Source organism: Xyrauchen texanus, chromosome 25 (assembly GCF_025860055.1).
Source record: "Xyrauchen texanus isolate HMW12.3.18 chromosome 25, RBS_HiC_50CHRs, whole genome shotgun sequence".
NCBI lineage: Eukaryota > Metazoa > Chordata > Actinopteri > Cypriniformes > Catostomidae > Xyrauchen > Xyrauchen texanus.
The window spans coordinates 41,408,276-41,432,986 of NC_068300.1; the positions used below are offsets into that span (position 1 = coordinate 41,408,276).

The 24,711-nt window shown below is 44.6% G+C and overlaps 1 protein-coding gene across 1 annotated transcript in view; it reads left to right on the top strand.

The window, feature by feature from the left end:
• Positions 1-24,711, top strand: part of LOC127618989 (uncharacterized) — a 111,307-nt gene that overhangs the window by 76,975 nt on the left and 9,621 nt on the right. The window lies entirely within an intron of this gene.

Here is a 24,711-nt window from a genome sequence, read left to right on the forward strand (position 1 = left end):
CGACTTGCCCCCAAAGGGCCGTTTGATGCTCATAACTGCGTTGGGGGAGGTTGCGTGTTGTCCTGGTGCACTGGTTACAAGGCACACAGTAGTCTGCCCGTCTCGAACCGCCAGTTCACGTAACACAGTTGTGGCAGCTAGTTGTGGTATTTTTGTAGAGGACCCCTAGTGTCACTTCATCGACACAACATCGAGTGAGTGATGAGTTAGGGAACATCCTGGTTACTTCCGTAACCTCTGTTCCCTGATGGAGGGAACGAGACGTTGTGTCCCTCCTGCCACAATGCTAGACTACCTGCTGAAATAGCCGGGACTTTCTCTCTCGGCTCCTCAGCACAAAACCTGAATTATTTCCTGGATCAAACTATTGTACGTCTCTCCACAGGCATCTGTGTTAACTAATGGTGTGGGTTCACCTCCATTTTTACTTCAGAGGGACTCTAGGCAAGGCTGCCCTCTGTCGCCTTTGCTTTTTGCCATTGCCATTGAGCCCTTAGCTATCTGGCTTCATTAGGTTGTACATTTTAAAGGTATCAATCGGCTAGGTAGTGAGTATAAATTATCCCTATATGCAGATGATCTTCTACTATTATTTCTGATCCCAACACTTCTGTTCCTATTATTTTGAACATTCTAAACCAATTTGTTAAAATTTCAGGCTATTTGATTAACTTTCATAAAAGTGAGTTGTTCCCTGTAAATTATTCAGCAGATAACCTTGCAAATTCCACTTTTACCCTTTTAGATGGGTGGCTGAAGGATTTATATATTTGGGTGTTTTTGTGAGCAAATCTTTAACTGGAACGTATGTTTCTAATTTTGTCCCCTTACTTAAACATTGTGAATCTGACATGGAACGCTGGGCTAACCTCTCTCTTTCTCTTGCTGGCCATATAAGCTGACTGTTCTTCCCAGATTTTTTTACTTATTTCAACATATTCCAATTTACCTTAAGAAAAAGTTTTTTATGGATTTGGACAAACAAATAATTTCCTTTTTATGGGGAAATAGACCATTTTGGAAAATTTTACACTGGAGGAACAATCTGAATTCTGAATTCCCTTCCTGGGCCTATCTGGAACAGTCCTCGATGAGCCTCTCTCTGCATTCGGTTATATGCTATCAAATGCCATTACCTGCTAACATTAGTTTAAATTTAGTAGTATCTCACTCAGTTAAGATATGTCCTGGCTTAACTCTTAACTCATCTGGTTTCTCTGGGTTTATAAACTACACAACCGTAAGGGGTCCAGACATCCGCAGTGTGGCGGCGTGGGTATTCTCGTTCCCGAAGCGCTAAATCAAGCGCTAAATCAAAGTGTAGCTTTTGATAGGGAACGTCTCGGGTTACTTAACCTTGTTCCCTGCTGCGCTTCATTGCTGCACTGAGGATGCCCCAGGACTGCTCTTCAGACAAAAATACCTGACAATGCACCTGTGGCGCATCTATTTATAGCCCCTGGTACCGGCGCATCCTGATGATGTCACCAGCAGAAGCTATAAATTCCAGTCAATTTCATTGACGTGTTGCACACATATTCACAGCTGGTCACTCCAAAAAGATGTTCCTAAAGCGCTAAATCAAGCGCAGCATCTTGTTCCACTTTTTCAGGGAACAAGGGTTACAGTTAAGTTAACCGAGATGATCTCATTCATATGTGGACAAATCCACTTCTGGACATTTTCGGGATGGCAGTTGATGTCAACCTTTCAGTAATGGTTCAGAAGGCTCTAGCCTTTTTTTTATTATTGCATCTCATGCTCTGATTATGTGCATTTTGTACAAAACAGCTGTGCTCTGTTCGGTTCGTCGCTAGCGTGCGCTCCAGATTTTCTTCAGTTGCACATCGTGTAATTACAAATATGTTTGGCCGTTTAAAGATTTTAGAAAAAATTTTATTTACCCCATGGCACCATGGTTTTATGGAGCGAGGAGGAGATTAGAGAATTTCACTGTGTATAGTATGGAAGGAATTTTGTCAACAGAAACAACAACACAATGTCTTACTTCAGTATTCCACTAAAGGGAAGGCTTGAGTCTGTATATCAATGCCATGTGCTAAATTGTTTCAGAAATATATTACTATTATATACAACAGTTAGTTCTGGTCCTCGAATCTGATTGGACTGACACCATCAGCACTCAGATGCTTCACTGTGTGTATCACTCCACTTGTGTTCGTTGTCCTAAAATAAATTGTAAGAGTAGTGCATATGTGTTAAGCGCTAATGTAGGCTATGTGTCTCTTTTTACATCTAGTTTATTTTTTTTACATTACATATGTTAGCCAGCAGGTGGTGGCAAAAGATAATTGTTTTGTTTTTTTTTTTGGTTCAAGGTTTATTTTATTATTATATAAAGTCATGACAAAAGTTACAAACATTGTACAATAATAATACAACATAAATGAGTATAAAATAGAGCTTTCATTTACCTGAGCCCCTATCGTCCCCAATCCCATATCAGCCACCTCCCAGGGTAGGTCTTACTTGTCACACACACACATAAACACACAAACAAACATTTACTGAGAAACCAAATTAAGTGAGTGTATAAAATAAATAAATAAAAAAGTCAATAAATAAATATAATAAAAACAATGGAGTAAAAAGTGGTTGTGAGTGAATGCGCACCCTAATCAAGGAAGTGTTTGTAGCTCATTGAAATAGGTAATAAAAGAGTTCCAGTGTTTAAAAAAGTTATCAGTGTTCCCTCTGAGAGTGTATTTCACCTTCTCTAATTTTAAAAAGAAAATTAGGTCCTTCAGCCACAGGGACAGAGAAGGGATTTCCAGGAGCATAGGATCCTATGCCTTGCCAGCAAAGTAGCAAAGGCAACCACATGTGCCTGTTCTCCATTAAGGAGCTGTGGAACTGGTGTAACACCAAAAATAGCTAGTAGGGGGCTTGGGTCTAAGTGGACTCGAACAACGTCTGAAAGGATATTGAAGTGGACAAAAATGTTCAAGTTTTGGACATAGGGGAAACATATGGCTAAGATGGCAGGGAGTTGATCCACACTTGACACAGGCATCATCAACATCTGGATAAATTTCAGATAATCTTGATTGTGAAAAATGCAATCTCTGTACCACTTTAAACTGGATAAGACCTAGGCGAGCACATTTCGAAGAGGTACGTATTCTCTCGATGGCTCTCTCCCAAAGATCATCTCCAAAATCAACTCCCAGTTCAGTCTCCCATGCAGCAGAGGCTTTAGAGCTAGTCTGCTTGTCAAAAGACAAAATAGTTTGATATATTTTTGAAATGAGAGATTTTTGATGTGGTTTATGATTAAATAACTCTTCCCATGGTTGCTTTGGGGGTGGGGAGGGAAAGTCGGGAAAGGTGTTGGAGACACAATGCCTAGCCTGGAAATATCTGAATAAGTGAGTAGGGGGTAAGTTGTGAAAGGTGGATAAATCTGAGAATTTGGCAAAAACATTGCCAATGTATAGGTCACTGAAGCTCACTATGCCATTTCTCTCCCAGAGACAAAGACGGGATCTAACTGAGAGGGTGGAAAGAGATGGTTGCTGCAGATGGGCATTAGAGTAGAGGCAGAACATGACTGAAAGTGACGCCTGAATTGATACCATATTTTAAGGGAGGTACAGACAACTGGGTTGTCTGTGTAGCGAGAAGGAGATAAGGGGATGGAAGAGAACAAAAGAGCAGGTAAGGAAGATGACACACATGACCCAGCCTCAAGTTGACACCACAATGTCTGTGGAGCATCCATCCAAAACAAGCACTTCTGGATGTTGGCTGCCCAGTATTAATACTTAAAATTAGGCAGAGATAGCCCTCTGCTGAGAGTGCATTGCTGCAGTAGGGATTTCCTAACTCTGGGAGTCCTCCCTCCCCATATAAAAGAGATGAGAGCCTGATCTATAGATTTAAAGTACGATTTGGGTAAAAATAGGGGAATGGATTGAAATAGGTAAAGAAATTTTGGCAGTATGTTCATTTTAACTGCATTAACTCTCCCAAGCATAGACATGGGAGTGTTAAGCCATTTCTGAAAAGTAGTCCTCATATGAGAAAGGAGAGGAGTGAAGTTAGCATCTAACAGGGAAGATAGTGAGCTAGTAGCATTAACTCCTAAATATTTGAAACCAAGATGATTCAATTGGAATGTCAAATCAGACTGTTGAAGTAGAAGCGCTTGTAACCAGAAAAAGAACCAAAAGTTTCCAATAGAGACAAAATCTTAGGTATGTGTGTATTCTGCCTTTACTAGTGTGAGTAAACTAGTTTTACAGATAGCTAACAGTCTCCAATAAAGAACCAGAAAGCATCTTGCTCTTTTAGTGTGTTTTACTGGAAGTACTGTAAAACTGTAACATACAGAAACAAAGAGAAGCATATTACAATCTCAATATGGTGAATATACAATACAAATATAAAATAAGTAGCTTAGAATTAACCAAAACCCTCAAAAAACGATCGCATAGCGAGCGAATAGCACAATGTTAATATACATGAAAAATGCCATAGGGAAGCTTACAATACTAGCGCACATATTTTCTTACAAATTACGAATTGAAAACATGCTAAAATGACTAAATTTGGTATCTAAAGGAAGCTAAGATTACTATCAAACAAATACTTACAGACAGATATTTTTCAGGGACCAAAATAGTAATTTACAGACTTTAACACTCTGGAGTTTGACTTGCTGTGGGACTGTAAAGAGAACACCTGCCCTACGGCAACTCTGCGAGGACAAAACACAAGAAACTCAAAACACAAATAACTCTTCTCACAAGGGGGCAGCACACTCCCCGCCTGGTATACTGCTATAACACTATTAACCTTTAACTAATAACACAATTTCTGAAATAGGTCTTGTGTACACCTTAGCAGTACCTTCTTTAATTATGCGTACATCTACTTTACGTACTCTTTTATCTCGACCAGGATAAGTGTCCACAATAAGTCCAGTAGGCCATTCGTTTCTTTTGACCTGAGTGTCCTTTAGGAGAACAACGTCACCAATGGCTAAGTTTGGTTGATCTGCTTGCCATTTTCTTCTTGGTTGAAGGGTTACAAGATACTCTTCTCGTCATCGTTTCCAGAATGTGATGGCAAGACTTTGCACCTGTTTCCATTGCTTCCGGTACAAGTCCTTTGGATCAAAGTCTCCAGGTGGAATAGAGACGGGACAGATTTTTTGAGTGAGAAGGGCCCTTGGTGTCAGCAAGTCGGGTTGATCAGGATCGGATGACACAGGTACTAATGGACGACCATTCATTATGGCTGTTACCTCTGCCATGAGCGTCACAAGTACTTCATGAGTCAGATTTGGAGAGTGAACTTTCAGCATCATAGCGTCCAAAATACGTCGGGCCACTCCGATCATTCTTTCCCACACCCCTCCCATGTGAGATGAGTGAGGTGTGTTGAACTTCCAAGTGCATGCCTCATTTTTGAGGTAGGATTGAAGCTCTGGATCTTCTGAACTTATCTGAAGCTCTTTGCACGCTCCAACGAAGTTCGTTCCACAATCTGATCGAAAGAGCTTGGTGGGGTCTCTTATGGCCAGGAACCTTCTGAGAGCATTTATGAAACTTGAAGTTGAGAGGGACTCAACTACCTCGATGTGAACTGCTCGTGTAACTAAACAGGTAAACATTACTGCCCAGAGTTTGTTCTCTAACACTCCACCTCTTGTCCATGATGTTCCATGGTCCAAACACATCCACACCAACATGTGTGAAAGGAGGAGTTTGGAAGAGACGATCAGCTGGAATGTCTGCCATCTTTTGTTGTTGTACATTTCCTCTTAACCTGCGGCAGGTTGTGCATTTGTTGAGAAGATTTGTCACCAACCTTTTTTCTCCAAGGATCCACAGACCTGCAGACCTGATGGCTCCTTCTGTGATGTGTCTACCTTGGTGCACAACCTGTTCGTGGTAGAACTGAACCAGCAAAGCAGCAATGTGATGCTTCTTTGGAATTACGATAGGCTGCCTTTGTTCTTGAGTTATTTCAGCAGAAGTCACACGTCCTCCTACTCGCACCAGTCCTTCTTTGTCCAAAAACACATTAAGATTCTTCAGTGGACTGTGTTTTAGTATGTCCTCTCCTTTGTTCAAAGTTTTTAATTCCTTTGCAAACGTCTCACCTTGAACAGTTCGTACAATGACTAACTTTGCTTGTGTTAGAGCGTCCATTTTTGATTCAGGAGCTTTTGAGATAGATCTGACCTTTTCAATGAATTTGGCGATAGCTTGAGTAAGACGTTTCCAACTGGAGAAGCGTTCAAACCTGTGTGAACCGAGCGATTTTTCCACAGTTGTAGTTGCAAATGTCGAGACTTGAGGGCGGACTTCATTGTCTGTGGCAGGTTCAACAAGTTGAAAGCTATTTGGTTGCACAGGACACTCTCCATCACTTTTCCTCAAGAAGTCAGGACCAGTAAACCAATTGGTAGAACTCAGTAGTGAAGCTGGCACATACCGTGTTCCATGATTGGCAGGATTGATTTCCGTGCTCACAAAGTGCCTCTGACTGGGTTCAGATGACTTACTGATGCGAGCAACACAGTTGGCTACGTAGACATAGAACCTTCGGCTTGTATTGTTGATATAGCCTAAGACTACTCGGCTGTCAGTGTAGTATTTCACTTTGTGAATTTCGATGTCAAGTTCATTTAGCAACATGTCTGCCAGCTCCACCGCCAGAACTGAAGCGCATAACTCCAAGCGAGGTACTGTGTGGACTTGTCTAAGAGCTAATTTGGACTTGCCCATGCAGAAGCCTACGTGGACGTGACCTTCGGTGCCTATGACTCGAAGGTACGCAACTGCTGAAATGGCTACTGTAGAAGGGTCTGCAAAGACACACAGCTCTCTTTGACAGGTAGATTGCAGTGACGTGTTCACATACTGTCTAGGTATTTGTAGTTTCTCAAGGTCAACAAGTGAGTTTTTCCAAGATTTCCATTGTGCCTCTTTTTCTGCTGGCAATGGAGTGTCCCATTCACAGTTCTCTGAGCACAATTCTCTGATGAGACCCTTGCCTTGCATGATGATGGGGGCTGCAAAACCAAGGGGATCATACAAGCTGTTAAGAGCAGAAAGAATGCCCCTTCTTGTGAATGGCTTGTCTTCTCTTGACACGAGGAAGGTGAAACAGTCATTCTGCAAATCCCAGTTAAGCCCTAAACTAAAAGGGCAGGGGATCTGCACCAAGGTCAAGATTTTTCAGTTCCTTTGCACGTTCTTCAGAGGGAAATGATTCCATTACACCTGGGCTGTTGGAGGCTATTTTGTGCAAGTGAATGTTAGAGTCTGCAAGCATTCCTTTGGTGCTTTTCAGAGTTTGGATGGCGCTGGCGTCTGAAGGAAAGGAAGCCAGTCCGTCGTCAACGTAAAAGTTTTTAAGAACAAACTGTTTTGCCTCGTCACTGTACTCCTCTTGTGTAGCTAGCGCCGCCCTCCGGAGGCCATATATTGCTATGGCGGGAGACGGGCTATTTCCAAACACGTGTACAGTCATCCTGTACTCTCTGATGACCTTTGTGGGATCGTTACCTTCGTACCACAGGAAACGCACAAAGTCGCGGTGGTCCTCACGAATGACAAAACAATAGAACATTTGCTCTATGTCCGCAGTGATTGTTACAGGTTCTTTGCGGAAACGCAAGAGGACCCCAATAAGTCTGACCACTCAACAAAACATTGTTCAGAGACGTGTCTTCGTGAGTGGCACTAGAGTCAAACACTACTCGTATCTGGTTAGGTTTGCGAGGATGGTATACACCAAAAAAACGGAAGGTACCAACACTCTTGGTCTTTGTCGGGTGGCAGGACGGGTTCTGCATGTCCTGACTCAAACATTTTCTGCATAAACTTCAAGAAATGTTCTTTCATCTGGGGCTTTTTGTCAAGCACGCGACGCAGCGAATTGAGACGTTTGACCGCTTGGTCTTGGTTGTTGGGTAATCTGTGCCTGTTTGTTTTGAAGGGTAGTGGCGCCACCCAGCTGTTGGAATCGTCCATGAACATTTGCTCATCCATGATCTCCAGGAAGAGTTCATCATCCACTGACATGGCGGGTTTGTCATCATGTGGGGTTCTCATGAACAATTTGTTGGTGAGACAGTCGTTTTCATCTATGTCCATTCGGCTGGACATGTTCAAAGAGTTAAATGGGGAGTCAGAGCTCAGGACCTTTTCTTTAACATGGAATGAGTTGGGGCAAGAGTCCAGAAGAGATGTACGTCCGTTGTTCAACACTGTTGTGCGGTAAACACTGACTTTGCTTGGCACGTGAGCACCCCCAAGGCAGACCTCATCTATTATGACCCAGCCCAGGTCGAGGCGCTGAGCGTACGGAGCATCGTGGGGGCCGTTGTAGTGTTCTCTGGCCTTGTGTACTCTTGGTATGTCCCGACCGAGGAGGACCAGTATTGAAGCATTTGGGTCCAAATCTGGAATCTTGGCTGCCAAATGCTTGAGGTGAGTGTGGTGTATTGCGACCTCCGGTGTCGGGATCTCAGATCGATCATCAGATAACGGACGTACATCTCTTCTGGACTCTTCGGGATCTCAGATCGATCTCAGATGGGAGCATGTTGCACTCGATTAATGTGGGAAGCCGGACGCTAGTGTTTCCGTCGAGAGACTCCACTATGAACCCATCAGCTTGGCGTGCCCTTGTCTCTCCTACACCTGAGCAGGTTTTCAAAGTGTAAACTTTGGTGCCTGTGTTCACGTTAAAGATCTCAAAGAATTCTGTCTTTGCTAAAGACCTATTGCTTTGCTCGTCTAACACAGCATAGGCTTTCACTGCCTTTTCCCTGTGTCCAGCAGGATAAATGTTTACTAGACAGATTTTGGAGCATGAGCGTGAGCTGTTGCCTTTGCCACAGATCTCTGTACATTTGGACACAATGGCTCGGGTAGGACTTTCTGGTTGCTCCCCGCCATGCCCGTTAGGGGCTGCAGAGCCTGGAGCTTCCGTTTTCCAGGGTGCTGGTCCAGGGTGCAGCTCGGTGGTGTGGTGGTCGCTTTTACACTCATTGCAATGCACACTTGTGTCGCAGTCCTTTGCCATGTGGTTGAGGGAGGAACAGCACTTGTAACAAATGTTCTTTTCTTTCAGTATGGCTTTTCTCTCATCCAAGGTCTTTGCTCTGAAACCACGACACTTGCGAAGGGAGTGTGGTTTGTTGTGGAGCGGGCACTGTTTATCTGGGTCAACCACCTTTTGGTCAGAGGAGTCGCGATAACCTTTTGGAGGAGTTATTTCAGTTTTTCGAACAGATACCGCAGTTTTGAAGTTGGGCTTGTTCAGTTTTTCAGGCCTATAAACACTTGGGCAACCAGTAGAAAGCAAGGGGGCAAAGCTTGGGTCATTAAGAGTTTTGGCTTTGTCGCACACAAACTTCACGAAAACAGGAAATGGCGGGTATGAAGCATGGTGTTGCTCTTTGTAGTAGGATGCTGAAGTGATCCATTTCTCTTGGAGGTGGAATGGGAGTTTCTGAACAATAGGAGTGATGCCCCGGGACGTATCTAGGTAACTCAGGCCAGGTTGGAGACCGTCTACACGGGCAGCATCAAGCTCTGAGATGAGATCACCTAGCTCCCTTAACTTGTGATTTTCTCTGTTTGCGATTTTGGGAAAATCTTCCAACTTTTTCAGGAGAGCGTTCTCTATCGCTTCAGGGGACCCATAGCTGTCCTCCAGTCTTTGCCACACCATTTTGACACCAACAGTGGCATCATAGGTGTGTACAGCCCTTAATCGTTTCGCTTGCTCTGATGATTTGGGGCCTAACCACTTGCAGAGGAGATCCAACTCCTCTCTTGGGGATAAATAGAGTCCTACTATAGCTTTCAAAAAGGATGCCTTCCAAGCCCAATAATTTTCAGGCTTATCATCAAATGTCAGGAGACCTGAGCTAACCAACTCTCTGCGAACCAAATATTTGGCTAAATCTGATGTGGCCGGGGAATTGGACTCATTTGCACTGACAACAGGGCGTGGGGACGATAGCCTGGGCTGGAAAGGGGCAGACTTATTCATAGAGTGTGGCTGAAATCTGTGGTCAGTAGTAACTGGGGTTGGATACTGTGAGTGGGATGTGAAAAAGGCATTTTTGAAGGAGCTTTGGGCAGAACGATCTGCTCCACTGATGATGCCATGCTGTGGAGAATGCGCCACTGGCAGCTCTTGAAACCCATATTCACTAATCTCACTGTTTTGTACGCTATGCTCTTTGACTTTATTTTGCACAAAATCACCACTGTTTTTTACTCGCTGAGCTGTTGGAAGCCCTAGTGTGGTTGCTTGTGCGGAGTCAAAGCGAGTATTAGCTGGCGGAGGTAGAACTGGTATGGACTCGATGATGTTCTCGCTGTGTTTTGGAAACCAGGTATCTCCACCTTCCTCCCCGGCTGCTGCCTCTAGCACCTCTGCTTCGGCGTTGGCGGCTGCAGCTGCACTCTGTAGACGCAGTTTGAGGAGGTCAGTGCTGAGCTCTGCTTTCATCTTTGTAGCCTCAGCCTCGATGTGGGCCTTTTCATCACCTCTGCTTCTCTTTCAGCATATGATGCCTGTGCTTGAGCGGCAGCTGCTTTAGCACGTGCTTTTGCTGCCAAAACGCTTGCATTGGACCGTTGGCTGACACGTGACCGCTCACTGGCACGTGACCGCTCACTGGCACGTGATATGTTGGAACAGTTCGATCTTGTTTCCCACAGGTCACCAACGTTTCTGACTGTACTTTGGTGATCCGGGACAGCAGTGTTGTCTTCTGTGTCTAATTTTGGCTGACCTTCCATCTGTCTTTTTACTATTCTGCCTTTAGTGTGAGTAAACTAGTTTTACAGATAGCTAACAGTCTCCAATAAAGAACCAGAAAGCATCTTGCTCTTTTAGTGTGTTTTACTGGAAGTACTGTAAAACTGTAACATACAGAAACAAAGAGAAGCATATTACAATCTTGATATGGTGAATATACAATACAAATATAAAATAAGTAGCTTAGAATTAACCAAAACCCTCAAAAACGACTGCATAGCGAGCGAATAGCACAATGTTAATATACATGAAAAATGCCATAGGGACGCTTACAATACTAGCGCACATATTTTCTTACAAATTACGAATTGAAAACATGCTAAAATGACTAAATTTGGTATCTAAAAGGAAGCTAAGATTACTATCAAACAAATACTTACAGACAGATATTTTTCAGGGACCAAAATAGTAATTTACAGACTTTAACACTCTGGAGTTTGACTTGCTGTGGGACTGTAAAGCGAAAAACTGCCCTACGGCAACTCTGCGAGGACAAAACACAAGAAACTCAAAACACAAATAACTCTTCTCACAAGGGGGCAGCACAGTGGGAGACAGGGTCAGTTACAAACAAAAGCAAGTCATCGGCGTATAGGGCAAGTCTATGTTCTGACCCTCTGCGGGTTATCCCTACAAATGAGGGCGAGGTTCTGAGTGCAATTGAGAGAGACTCAATAGCTATAGCAAAAAGCAGTGGGGAAAGTGGACAACCCTGGCGAGTTCTAGAGACAGGGTAATATGATCTGAATTGAAATTATTAGTGTTGATAGACGCTAGAGGCGATTTATACAAGAGGCGTATCCAAGATATGAATGCATCACCAAAGCCAAACTTACTCAATGTGGCAAAAAGATACTTTTACTAATTCAGGGTGATTATTTATATCTTTGGAATAAATTATAATAAACAGGGTTTGAATATTGAAAAATGAATGACGACCTTTTATGAAGCCAATCTGTTCTGTTGCCACACCTTCTATGCGAGATGACAGTAACTTTGCCAACACCTTAACATCAGCATTGTGAAGGCTAAGGGGCCTGTATGAACCACATGTAGTGGGGTCCTTCCCCTCTTTTAGGAGAAGAGATATTGAGGCTTGTCTCATTGTGGGGGGAAGAGAGCCCAACTTCAGTGACTCCTCAAAAACAGACAATAGCAGTGGGGCCAGTTTGTCATGGAATTTTTTGTAAAATTCAGGGGGAAAGCCATCAGGGCCAGGGGCTTTCCCTGACTGTTTCCTTGATAGAACATATGATCTCCTCTAATGTTACCGGGGCATCAATTTGCTCAGTCAGCGTGGTATCAATTGTGGGTATTGTCTAGGTTACATATGTAACCTCCATTCCCTGATGGAGGGAACGAGACGTTGTGTCAGAGAAGCGACACTAGGGGTCTCTCTTGAGCGCTGATATTCACCTCTGAACTATGAAAAAAGGCCAATGAGAGTTGGCAACCAGTATTTGCATGTCCCGCCCCTGGACATACGGGTATTTAAGCGGCACAAATACGGGAGTTCATTCAGGATTTTTCTGAGGAGCCGGAAATGGTCCGGCCACAACAGTGGCTCGGCTCAGCGACGTGGCAGGGGAGACACAACGTCTCGTTCCCTCCATCAGGGAACGGAGGTTACATACGTAACCTAGACGTTCCCCTTCTGTCGCTCTCTCCACGTTGTGTCAGAGAAGCGACATTAGGGGTCCACTTAAAAAGTGCTATGCGCTGAGCCGTGTACGTGAACTGCTGATACAGGAGCGAGCAGGTATTCTTACGTGCAGAACGACCAACTGTATCAGGCTGCACGTACCCTTCCCCAATGCCCCATTTAAGCCATCAGACTCCTTATCGTTACCCTGGAGGGGGGAACAAGGTGATGGCCACCAACCTGGGAACGGGCCAGCCTGGCTGGGCCTCTTTTCTATCTATGTTTCTTGCATAGAGCAACTACGGCCGGGGCCCTTACACGCATTGAGGGAAGAGGGTCTTAGCCCTCATTCTGGGCGGAGAAGACCCTGCGGAGGCCACACCTACCCGGGAGGGGAGGCAAAATTTAGTGGAAAATACATCAGATGGCCTAACTTAGGACCTATGTGGAAAAGTTGGTGCGGTGGTAGATCCAGCCTCGTAGAGGGGGAAGCATACAGCACAGCGACCGAGGCAGCTGTAACTGCCTAAGGGAGACACGGGGGTCCACTTGTGAGGGGACAGTACCGTGGCATTACACACAGGGGGAATCTGAACAGGAGGCCTTACCTGCGAAGCACCTATACCAGTACAGGGTAGCTTGCGGTACCCGCAGTGGTTTAGGTCGGCGAGTTCCTCCGCCAAACTGCGGACCCGCGAGGGCTAGGGAGGAGTCAACCAGCGACCCAAAAATGGGATCTCCTGGGAACAGAGGCGCACTGTTTTCCCTTGGTTAGGGGGAAAGGGCGCTAGGCGCAAGCGGTTCACCTGGTCAGATCGTCAGTGTGCTACCGAGTTCTACGGGCTCAGACCTGAGAAAACACGGGACGATACTGACTCAACTCGGAGATTATAGAATCTCGCAAAAGTGTTAGATGTTGCCCAGCCCGCTGCTCTACAGATGTCTGCTAGGGCGGTGCCCCTAGCCAGTGCCCACGAGGATGCAACACTCCTGGTGGAGTGAGCTCGGACCCGCAAGGGGGGTGTGATAAGCCAAGGAAATGGCGTCGACAACCCAGTGGGCGAGTCTCTGCTTGGAGACAGCGTTCCCTTTCTGCTGTCCCCCAAAGCAGACGAAGAGCTGCTCAGAGCGTCTAGTGCTCTGTATGGGGTCCAGATGGATACGTAAAGCACGTACTGGACACAGCAGTGAAAGGGCTGGGTCTGCCTCCTCCCGGGGCAGCGCTTGCAGGTTCCCTACCTGATCCTGAAGGGTGTGGTAGGAACCTTGGGCACATAGCCCGGTCGCGGTCTTAAGATCACGAAAGTGTCTGCTGGACCGAACTCCAGACAAGAGTCGCTAACAGAGAACGCTTGCAGGTCCCTGACCCTCTTGATGGAGGCAAGCGCGATCAGCAGGACGGTCTTGAGAGAGAGGGCCCTGAGTCCAACTGAGTCTAGCGGCTCAAAGGGGGGTCTCCGGAGTCCCGTGAGGACAACCGAGAGATCCCAGGAGGGGAACAGGTTAGGCCGGGAGGGAGTCAACCTCCGGGCACCTTTTAGGAACCTGACAATTAAGTCGTGCTTACCAAGAGACTTGCCATCTACCGTGTCGTGGTGGGCCGCGATAGCGGCGACATACACCTTGAAGGTGGAGGGGGACAGCCTCCTCTCCAGCCTCTCCTGTAGAAACACGAGCACTGAGCTAACCGCGCACTTCTGTAAAGTCAAGTCAATTTTATTTGTATAGCGCCTTTCACAACACACATCATTTCAAAGCAGCTTTACAGAATATCAGCATTAACAGACGATAAAACTGTAATGTCTATAAATTCTATTAATCATCATTGTGTAATTTAGATAAAATACGATTTTAAATAGTGTTTAAAAATAAATAAATGATAATTGTATTAATAACCACAGCTGTAGGCGACTGTGGCAAGGAACACAAAAATCCATAAGATGTAGATTAATGGAGAAAAATAACCTTGGGAGAAACCAGACTCACTGTGGGGGCCAGTTCCCCTCTGGCTAACATTATGAATGTAATGTAAATATTAATTATGTATAGGTAAAATCATGGTTTAAAATTATTAAACTAAGTGTTAAGTGTCAGTGATTAAACATCGTTTGTGTTTGAACTGTAAGATGCAATTGTCCTTGTTAATTGGCTGATGAAGGCTTTTGTTGGCAATAGTTAGTCTATGCATTTCATTTCAAGATCGTAGTCCATAAATAGACCGAGGTGATGCAGGTTGGAGTTGGCATCATTTCATCCTCTGAAGTCCGTCATAATAGATTGAAGTGATGTTTGGCTGGCACCGGCTGCATTTAGTCATCATCATTCTGCGACATGTAGCAGTGGAGTCCAACATGAAGCAGGAATGGTGCTGGATCCAGCCGGTTCTGGTGACCTCAGGATAGGAGTCCCGAGGTTGAGACAGGGAAACAAATAAAAAGATGTAAGCGTAGATGCCATTTAATTTATTGCAGAGTTAGAGATCATGCTCAATGTTTCTGGTTCCGGCAGACCCAAATAAAGCAGCCTAATTGTGGGTTGGAGGATAAATTAGGTGTATGCCTGGCTAAATAGATGAGTCTTTAGTCTAGACTTAAACTGAGAGAGTGTGTCTGCATCTCGAACAGTGTTTGGGAGACTATTCCATAGTTTAGGAGCCAAATATGAAAAGGATCTTCCTCCTTTGGTGGATTTTGATATTCTAGGAACTATTAATAGGCCAGAATTTTGCGATCTTAATGAACGTGTTGGAATATAGCGTGGTAGATCACTTAAGTACTGCGGAGCTAGACCATTCAAAGCTTTGTACGTAGTTAACAGAATTTTAAAATCAATACGGAATTTAACAGGTAGCCAATGTAACGATGATAAAATGGGGCTAATATGATCATATTTCTTGGTTCTCGTCAGCACTCTGGCTGCTGCATTTTGAACCAGTTGAAGTTTATTTATTGATCTTGCTGAACATCCTCCCAGTAATGCATTACAATAATCTAGTCTTGCGGTCATGAACGCATGAATTAGTTTTTCGGCATCAGCAACCGAGAGCATATGCCTTAATTTAGCAATATTTCTGAGGTGGAAGAATGCTGTTCTACAAACATTTGTAATTTGATTTTCAAAGGACAGATTGGTATCAAATATAACACCTAAGTTCTTACGCTGTTGAAGATGATGTAACAGTACATCCATCTAGAGTCAAATTATATTTTAGTGGCTTATTTTTAGAGTTTTTTGGTCCAATAATTAGAACCTCTGTTTTGTCAGAATTGAGTAGAAGGAAATTTCTGGCCATCCAATCTTTTATTTCATTGATACACTCTGTTAATTTTGAGAATTGTGAAATCTCATCAGGTTTTGAAGAAATATAAAGTTGTGTATCGTCAGCATAGCAGTGGAAACTTATTCCACGATTCCCGATAATATCTCCCAGGGGAAGCATATACATGGAGAAAAGCAGAGGCCCTAAAACTGATCCCTGTGGCACTCCATATTTTACTTTTGTTTGGTTTGACAATTCCTCATTTACATAGACAAAGTGGTAGCGGTCTGCTAAATATGACCTAACCTATGCTAATGCCACTCCACAAATTTAACATAATTCTCCAGCCTATTCAAGAGAATGTTGTGATCTATTGTGTCGAATGCAGCACTAAGATCTTAAAGCACTAGAAGAGAAATGCAGCCGCGATCAGATGATAAGAGCAAGTCATTTGTAACTCTGATAAGTCCAGTCTCTGTACTGTGATGAGGCCTAAATCCTGATTGAAATTCTTCATATATACTATTTCTCTGTAGAAATGAACATATTTGGGAGGATACTACCTTTTCTAGTATTTTTGACATAAACGGGAGATTTGAAATCGGTCTATAATTAGCAAGTTCTCCAGGATCAAGTTGTGGCTTCTTAATTAGCGGTTTGATAATTGCCATTTTAAAGTTTCTTGGGACATGTCCTAAGCATAGCGAGGAGTTAATGATATTAAGAAGAGGTTCTGATATTACAGGAGATACCTCTTTTAAGAGCTTAGTTGGTATAGGATCTAACAAACAAGTTGTGGCTTTTGATGTTTCGATAAGTTTTGTTAGCTCTTCATGACCTATGATAGTGAAGGATTGAAGTTGCACATGAGGGAAATTATTCGACACTGTTTTCTGAGGTGCTATGACAGATGATTGCATAATTCCAATTTTACTTCTGATTATTTCAATTTTATCTGTAAAGAAATTCATGAAGTCATTACTCTTGAGCTGTGACGTAATATCTGGTTCGGTTGAGGCTTTATTCCTAACCAATTTATCCACAGTACTGAATAAACATCTAGGAATGTTGTGGTTATTTTCTATGAGTTTACTAAAATATGCATGTAGGAGTGGAGTCCAACATGAAGCAGGAATGGTGCTGGATCCAGCCGGTTCTGGTGACCTCAGGATAGGAGTCCCGAGGTTGAGACAGGGAAACAAATAAAAAGATGTAAGCGTAGATGCCATTTAATTTATTGCAGAGTTAGAGCTCATGTTCAATGTTTCTGGTTCCGGCAGACCCAAATAAAGCAGCCTAATTGTGGGTTGGAGGATAAATTAGGTGTATGCCTGGCTAAATAGATGAGTCTTTAGTCTAGACTTAAACTGAGAGAGTGTGTCTGCATCTCGAACATTGTTTGGGAGACTATTCCATAGTTTAGGAGCCAAATATGAAAAGGATCTTCCTCCTTTGGTGGATTTTGATATTCTAGGAACTATTAATAGGCCAGAATTTTGCGATCTTAATGAACGTGTTGGAATATAGCGTGGTAGATCACTTAAGTACTGCGGAGCTAGACCATTCAAAGCTTTGTACGTAGTTAACAGAATTTTAAAATCAATACTGAATTTAACAGGTAGCCAATGTAACGATGATAAAATGGGGCTAATATGATCATATTTCTTGGTTCTCGTCAGCACTCTGGCTGCTGCATTTTGAACCAGTTGAAGTTTATTTATTGATCTTGCTGAACATCCTCCCAGTAATGCATTACAATAATCTAGTCTTGCGGTCATGAACGCATGAATTAGTTTTTCGGCATCAGCAACCGAGAGCATATGCCTTAATTTAGCAATATTTCTGAGGTGGAAGAATGCTGTTCTACAAACATTTGTAATTTGATTTTCAAAGGACAGATTGGTATCAAATATAACACCTAAGTTCTTCGCTGTTGAAGATGATGTAACAGTACATCCATCTAGAGTCAAATTATATTTTAGTGGCTTATTTTTAGAGTTTTTGGTCCAATAATTAGAACCTCTGTTTTGTCAGAATTGAGTAGAAGGAAATTTCTGGCCATCCAATCTTTTATTTCATTGATACACTCTGTTAATTTTGAGAATTGTGAAATCTCATCAGGTTTTGAAGAAATATAAAGTTGTGTATCGTCAGCATAGCAGTGGAAACTTATTCCACGATTCCTGATAATATCTCCCAGGGGAAGCATATACATGGAGAAAAGCAGAGGCCCTAAAACTGATCCCTGTGGCACTCCATATTTTACTTTTGTTTGGTTTGACAATTCCTCATTTACATAGACAAAGTGGTAGCGGTCTGCTAAATATGACCTAACCTATGCTAATGCCACTCCACAAATTTAACATAATTCTCCAGCCTATTCAAGAGAATGTTGTGATCTATTGTGTCGAATGCAGCACTAAGATCTTAAAGCACTAGAAGAGAAATGCAGCACGATCAGATGATAAGAGCAAGTCATTTGTAACTCTGATAAGTCCAGTCTCTGTACTGTGATGAGGCCTAAATCCTGATTGAAATTCTTCATATATACTATTTCTCTGTAGAAATGAACATATTTGGGAGGATACTACCTTTTCTAGTATTTTTGACATAAACGGGAGATTTGAAATCGGTCTATAATTAGCAAGTTCTCCAGGATCAAGTTGTGGCTTCTTAATTAGCGGTTTGATAATTGCCATTTTAAAGTTTCTTGGGACATGTCCTAAGCATAGCGAGGAGTTAGTGATATTAAGAAGAGGTTCTGATATTACAGGAGATACCTCTTTTAAGAGCTTAGTTGGTATAGGATCTAACAAACAAGTTGTGGCTTTTGATGTTTCGATAAGTTTTGTTAGCTCTTCATGACCTATGATAGTGAAGGATTGAAGTTGCACATGAGGGAAATTATTCGACACTGTTTTCTGAGGTGCTATGACAGATGATTGCATAATTCCAATTTTATTTCTGATTATTTCAATTTTATCTGTAAAGAAATTCATGAAGTCATTACTCTTGAGCTGTGACGTAATATCTGGTTCGGTTGAGGCTTTATTCCTAACCAATTTATCCACAGTACTGAATAAACATCTAGGAATGTTGTGGTTATTTTCTATGAGTTTACTAAAATATGCTGACCTGGCAGCTTTGAGTGGGTCTTCGGCTCGGGAAGAACACCAGTCTGCGAACAGATGCCAATTTAGGGCGTAAAGATGCCTGGTCGAAGGGGCTCTGGCTTGGTTGATAGTGTCTATAACGGCCGGTGGTAGGCCGGCTAGCTCTTCCGCATCCCGTCCAGGGCCCAGACGTGGAGGTTCCAGAGGTCTGGGTGCGGATGCCAGAGCGTGCCCCGTCCCTGAGAAAGAAGATCCTTCCTCAGGGGAATTCGCCAGGGAGGGGCTGTCGTGAGGAGCGTGAGATCCGAGAACCACGTCCGGGTGGGCTAGTAGGGGGCCACCAGAGTGACTTGCTCCTCGTCCTCCCTGACCTTGCATAGCACCTGTGCAAGAAGGCTCACTGGGGGAAAAGCGTACTTGCGCAGCCCCGCGGGCCAGCTGTGTGCCAGAGCATCTGTCCCAAGGGGAGCCTCTGTGAGGGCATACCAGAGCGGGCAGTGGGATTTTTCCTGGGAGGCAAAGAGGTCTACCTGGGCCTTGACGAACCTGTCCCAAATTAGCTGGACCGACTGGGGGTGGAGCCTCCACTCTCCACTGGGCAAGCTTTGTCTTGATAGCGCGTCCGCTATCACATTGAGGTTGCCGGGAATGTGAGTGGCGCGCAGTGACTTGAGTCGCTGCTGGCTCCAAAGGAGGAGACTACAGGTGAGCTGTGAAATGTGGAGGGAGCGTACTCCGCCTTGGCGGTTTATGTAGGCCACCACCGTGGTGCTGTCTGTCCTGACTAGGACGTGCTTGCCCCGAATTAGCGGAAGAAACCTCTTTAGGGCAAGAAAACAGCCAGCAGCTCTAGGCAGTTGATGTGCCAGTGCAGCGGCCCTCGGTTCCACCAGCCTGCGGCTGCGCGCCGTTGCACACGGCACTCCAACCCAGTTTGGAAGTGTCGGTCGTAACCAGAACACGTCGGGACACCTGCTGCAAGGGTACTCCTGCCCTTAGAAAGCAGAGGTCTGTCCAGGGTTTGAAGGCTTGGCGGCAGGTAGTGGTAACTTTCACATTGTGCGTGCCGCGGCGCCATGCTCCTCTCGGAACTCGAGTCTGGAGCCAGTGCTGAAGTGGTCTCATATGCATCAACCCCAGCGGCGCGGCCGCCGCGGAGGATGCCATATGCCCCAGGAGTTGTTGGAAACATTTTAAAGGGACCACGGTGCCTGGCTTGAAGGAAGCAAGGCATTCCATTACTGACTGAGCACGCTCGTTGGAGAGACGTGCTGTCATTGAGACTGAGTCTAACTCCAAACCAAGAAAAGAGATGCTCTGGACCGGGGTGAGCTTGCTCTTCTCCCAGTTGACCTGAAACCCTAAACGGCCGAGGTGCTTGAGCACCTGGTCTCTGTGTGCGCATAGTAATTCCCGCGAGGAGGCCAGAATGAGCCAATCATCGAGGTAATTGAGTATGCGTATGCCAGCTCCTTGGAGTGGGGCAAGAGCCTTCTTCGTGAAGACGCGAGGGGACAGAGACAGGCCGAAGGGGAGGACTTTGTACTGATACGCCTTGCCATCGAACGCAAACCGCAGATAGGGTCGACGTCGAGGGAGAATCGAGACGTGGAAGTACGCGTCCTTCAGGTCCATCGCTGCGAACCAATCTAGATGCCGGACGGCAGATAGAATTTGTTTCTGGGTGAGCATTTTGAACGGGAGTTTGGACATGGTCCGATTGAGAACTCACAAATACAAGATCGGTCGTACGCCGCCGCCTTTCTTGGGTACGACGAAGTAAGGGCTGTAGAAACCCTTCTTCGTTTTGGTTGGAGGGACAGGCTCTATCGTGTCCTTGATTAAAAGGGAGGCGATTTCTTCGCGCAGGGACTGAGCGTGTCTGTCGTGCACTGCGGAGAAATGAACGCCCACGAAGGGGAGCGGAGACCTGGCAAACTGAATTGCGTAACCGAGTCGAATGGTCCGGTGCAGCCATCGCGACAGGTTGGGCAGTGAAAGACAGTGAGACAGGGGGCGTATGCTTCCCGCAGTTTGCTCGACGGTGGGGCTGAGAGCTGGGCCCGGGTTGAGGCGGAGCAAAAGGTCTTCTGGCCACGGGAGGACGCACTCGGCGAGCAGATGGGGCCTGGGCCGTGGCGGCAGGCTTGCGGCGAGGCATGATGTGAGAAATGGCCTCTGTCTGCTTCTTCACCAGGGAGAACTGCTGGGCGAAATCCTCAACGGTGTCGCCGAAGAGGCCAAACTGGGAGTCAGGAGCATTGAGAAAGCGAGTCTTGTCGGCTTCACGCATCTCAACCAAGTCCAGCCATTGCTGACGTTCCTGGACCACCAGTGTGGCCATCGCCTGCCCGAGCACCTGCGCTGTGACCTTTGTTGCTCTTAGGGCAAGGTCGGTCGCTGAGCGCAGTTCCTGCAGCGTGTCGGGATCAGGGCCACCCCCATGCATGTTTCGCAGTGCCTTGGCTTGGTGGACCTGCAGGAGAGCCACGGCATGCCGGGCGGAAGTGGCGCGTCCGGTAGCGCTGTAGGCCTTCGCGGTGAGCGAGGATGTTGCTCTACAGGACTGGGAAGGGAGTACAGGGCGACCCCGCCAGGTGGTAGTGCTTCCGGGGCATAGGTGGAGCGCAACAGCCCTATCCACCTGGGCAATCGGCGTGTATCTGTGGCGCGTTCCGCCATCGAGTGTGGTGAGGGCGGACGAGCAAGTGGCGGTGCGATGAGTGGAGAGGGGTGCTCTCCACGAAGACGTCAGCTCATCATGCACCTCTGGGAAGAATGGAACCGGGGGGGCGAGGCTGTGAGCGGCGCCACACCCAAGAACCAGTCGTCCAGCCGTGATGGCTGTGGGGAGGATGGAGGGTTCCAGTCCAAGCCCACGCTGTTGGCTGCCCGGGAAAGCATATCGGACATCTGTGCATCGGCCTCTTCCTGGGCGTGCAAGCCCGAAGGCGGCAGCCCAGAGGAGTCCTCAGCATCAGATCCCACGACCTCCGATGTCACGGCGAACTCGTCTGCTTCCATCGCAAGAGGGTATGCAGACTGGCTGTGAGGCGAGTCGCCGCCACCTCGAGCGGGGACGGGAGTCAACGAGCGTGTCGGGGCGCGGGTGGTCTGAGGGGGCGTACCCGGCGGAGCTGCACCCGCTACCATCCCCGAATCGCCACCATTGCCAGCCGCATCGTCCTCAATCCCGTGGGAAGAAGGAGTGAAGCGGGGGTCGGCTGGAGTGGCTTGCTTACGGTTGTAAGCAAGCCGCGATCACAACGTTGTCATGGTCATGTTCTCACAATGAGAACATGAACCATCCACAAACGCAGCCTCGGTGTGATCGCTACCCAGACACACGAGACAACGCCTGTGGCCGTCGGAAGCGGAGAGTACTCTACCGCATCCAGGAACACAGACTGATTGATTACTCCTCTTACCGGAGTTTCCACATTGGATACATACTGTTTAAATTGGCAGAGGACATTGTATATTATATTGTGTTGTGTAATTATGTTGTTTATTGTAAATTGGAATATGACTCGTCACTGTCATGACTGCTATGTTGCTCGGAATTGCACACAAGACTTTCACCTACTGTTGCACTTGTGTATATGGTCGTGTGATAATAAAAGTGATTTGATTTGATTTTTCTTGCGCACCGCTACCGCAAAATAGAGAGGAATACCCCCACTTGGATGGCTATTTTACCACTGAAAAAGCTAATCTTCAGAAAGCTGACAGCATCTCTGCTTGGGTGTGGCAACAGGTGATTGCAAACGCTCCGTCTCGGAGGCTTGGACGCATCATTTGTTTTGAACCAGCAACGGCAGATTCTGATCGGTCGCATAAGTAATTCCATGCACAAATGAGTTTTTATGACCGTACTCAGCTTTTCCTAATTTTTTAAAATATACTTGTTCATTGAACTGTTGTATACAAGCAATATCACACTCGCAACCATGCTATATGGCCCTAAATCATCACTGCTGTGATTACCTACGGCACTTGTGCATGCGGCCGAATCACAGCAGTGCTGATGTAGGGCCATATCGTACTCTTGCTCGTGTGATATTGCTTAAGTATATTATAATAATAATGATGACAATAATCATTTAAAAATGTGTTTCTTAAAGAGAACTCAAGTTCGCCCAATCCTCTGACTCCACCCCCACATCAAAACAGTGCCATAAAGTGAAACGCACAGAAAAGTGAAGCACAAAGGCAAAATGGTATCATGAGCTCACACGTGATGGAAATGCAGATTAAAAGGAGCGTTGCAAAATAATTCGTAGGCATTGCAAAGAAAAAGATGGCAGCAATGATTTTGCCACACTAAAAATCTGTTGCAGAGATAAAAAGGATAAAAGTTCTTTAGTTTCTTTTACAACAGTCAGTGATTTTTGCAATTAATTATATCTTGGTTTTTGCTATATTTTATTTATATTTTGCAATTCTTTATTTTTGTTTGCAAAACTTTCTTTTTTCTCGCGATACTTTATTTTACTTTTGTGATACTTAATTTTTGGTTACATTTTTATAATTTTTTTTGCTTAATACTTTTTTCTTTTGCAAAACTTTGTTTAATTTTGCAATACGTTATATTTTTGCAAATATATGTGGCGTGGAATTGATTCCATACAGAAGTTTTTCTTTGCATAAAGATGTAAAGGTTACAAAATTATCTCAAAGAGCTTAGATATTCATTTTTCCACAGATAGACAAATTGTCTTTAAATGGAGTTTATTTATTTCTGTGGCTACTCTCCATAGAAGTGTCTGTCAAGCCTAGATGACTCAAAAGGCACACAAAAGAATGCACAAAAGTAAACACATGATAGTCACAGGGGCAAAACATCAGCACAGTAAGTTATGCACAAAGTTCTGATTATATCCAAAATGCTCCACTGTGTGCACAGGGCTGGCTGGAGTCACTTAGCACATTCTGGATTCAAACTCATGACTCCAGGGGGGGTAGTTAGCGCCTTTTCTTGCTGAGCCCCCAGGCCCCACAATTCTCCTTAACTGTAAGGGCCACCAGGGCTAGTTGTCACATGGGGAAGTTGTAAAATTTCTCAGTGACTAAGTTTTGTGTGTGTGTGTGTGTGTGTGTGTGTGTGTGTGTGTGTGTGTGTGTGTGTGTGTGTGTGTGTGAGAGTGTATTTATCCCCATAAGGATAGTAAAACCCGAAATTTTTGACCTTGTGGGGACATTTTGTCGGTCCCCATGAGGAAAACAGCTTATAAATCATACTAAATCATGTTTTTTGAAAATGTAAAAATGCTGAAAGTTTTCTGTGAGGGTTAAGTTTAGGGGTAGGGTTAGGTTTAGGGGATAGAATATAAAGTTTGTACAGTATAAAAACCATTATGTCTATGGAAAGTCCCCATAAAACATGGAAACACAACTGTGTGTGTGTGTGTGTGTGTGTGTGTGTGTGTGTGTGTGAGAACATAAAAAAAACACACTGGCATACATATTGTACAGTATAATAAAGGTAGACTGTGAGGTTTACCTGATTCTTTAAGGGTATTTTTTAATAACTAATGGGGCAATATTTGTTCAATAAATTTCTGTCAATAACAGAAATATTCCAGAACAAGACTTTTAAGACTTCAATGTATCTGTCCAGAAAATGGCAAAAATGCTTATATTAAGGAGTGAAGTTAGAAACTTTTTACAAAGCCCATAGGTTTCAAACTGGTTATTACAAGGGTATTATATTTTAAATGTTTTTTATGAGGACATTTCTAGTGTCCCCAATAATTTAAATTTCATAGCTTAAAAAAACTATTAAATTATGTTTTATTGAAAATGTAAAAATGCAGAAAGTTTTTTGGGAGGTTTAGGGGTTGTGTTAGGTTTAGGGGATAGAATCTATAGTTTTTACA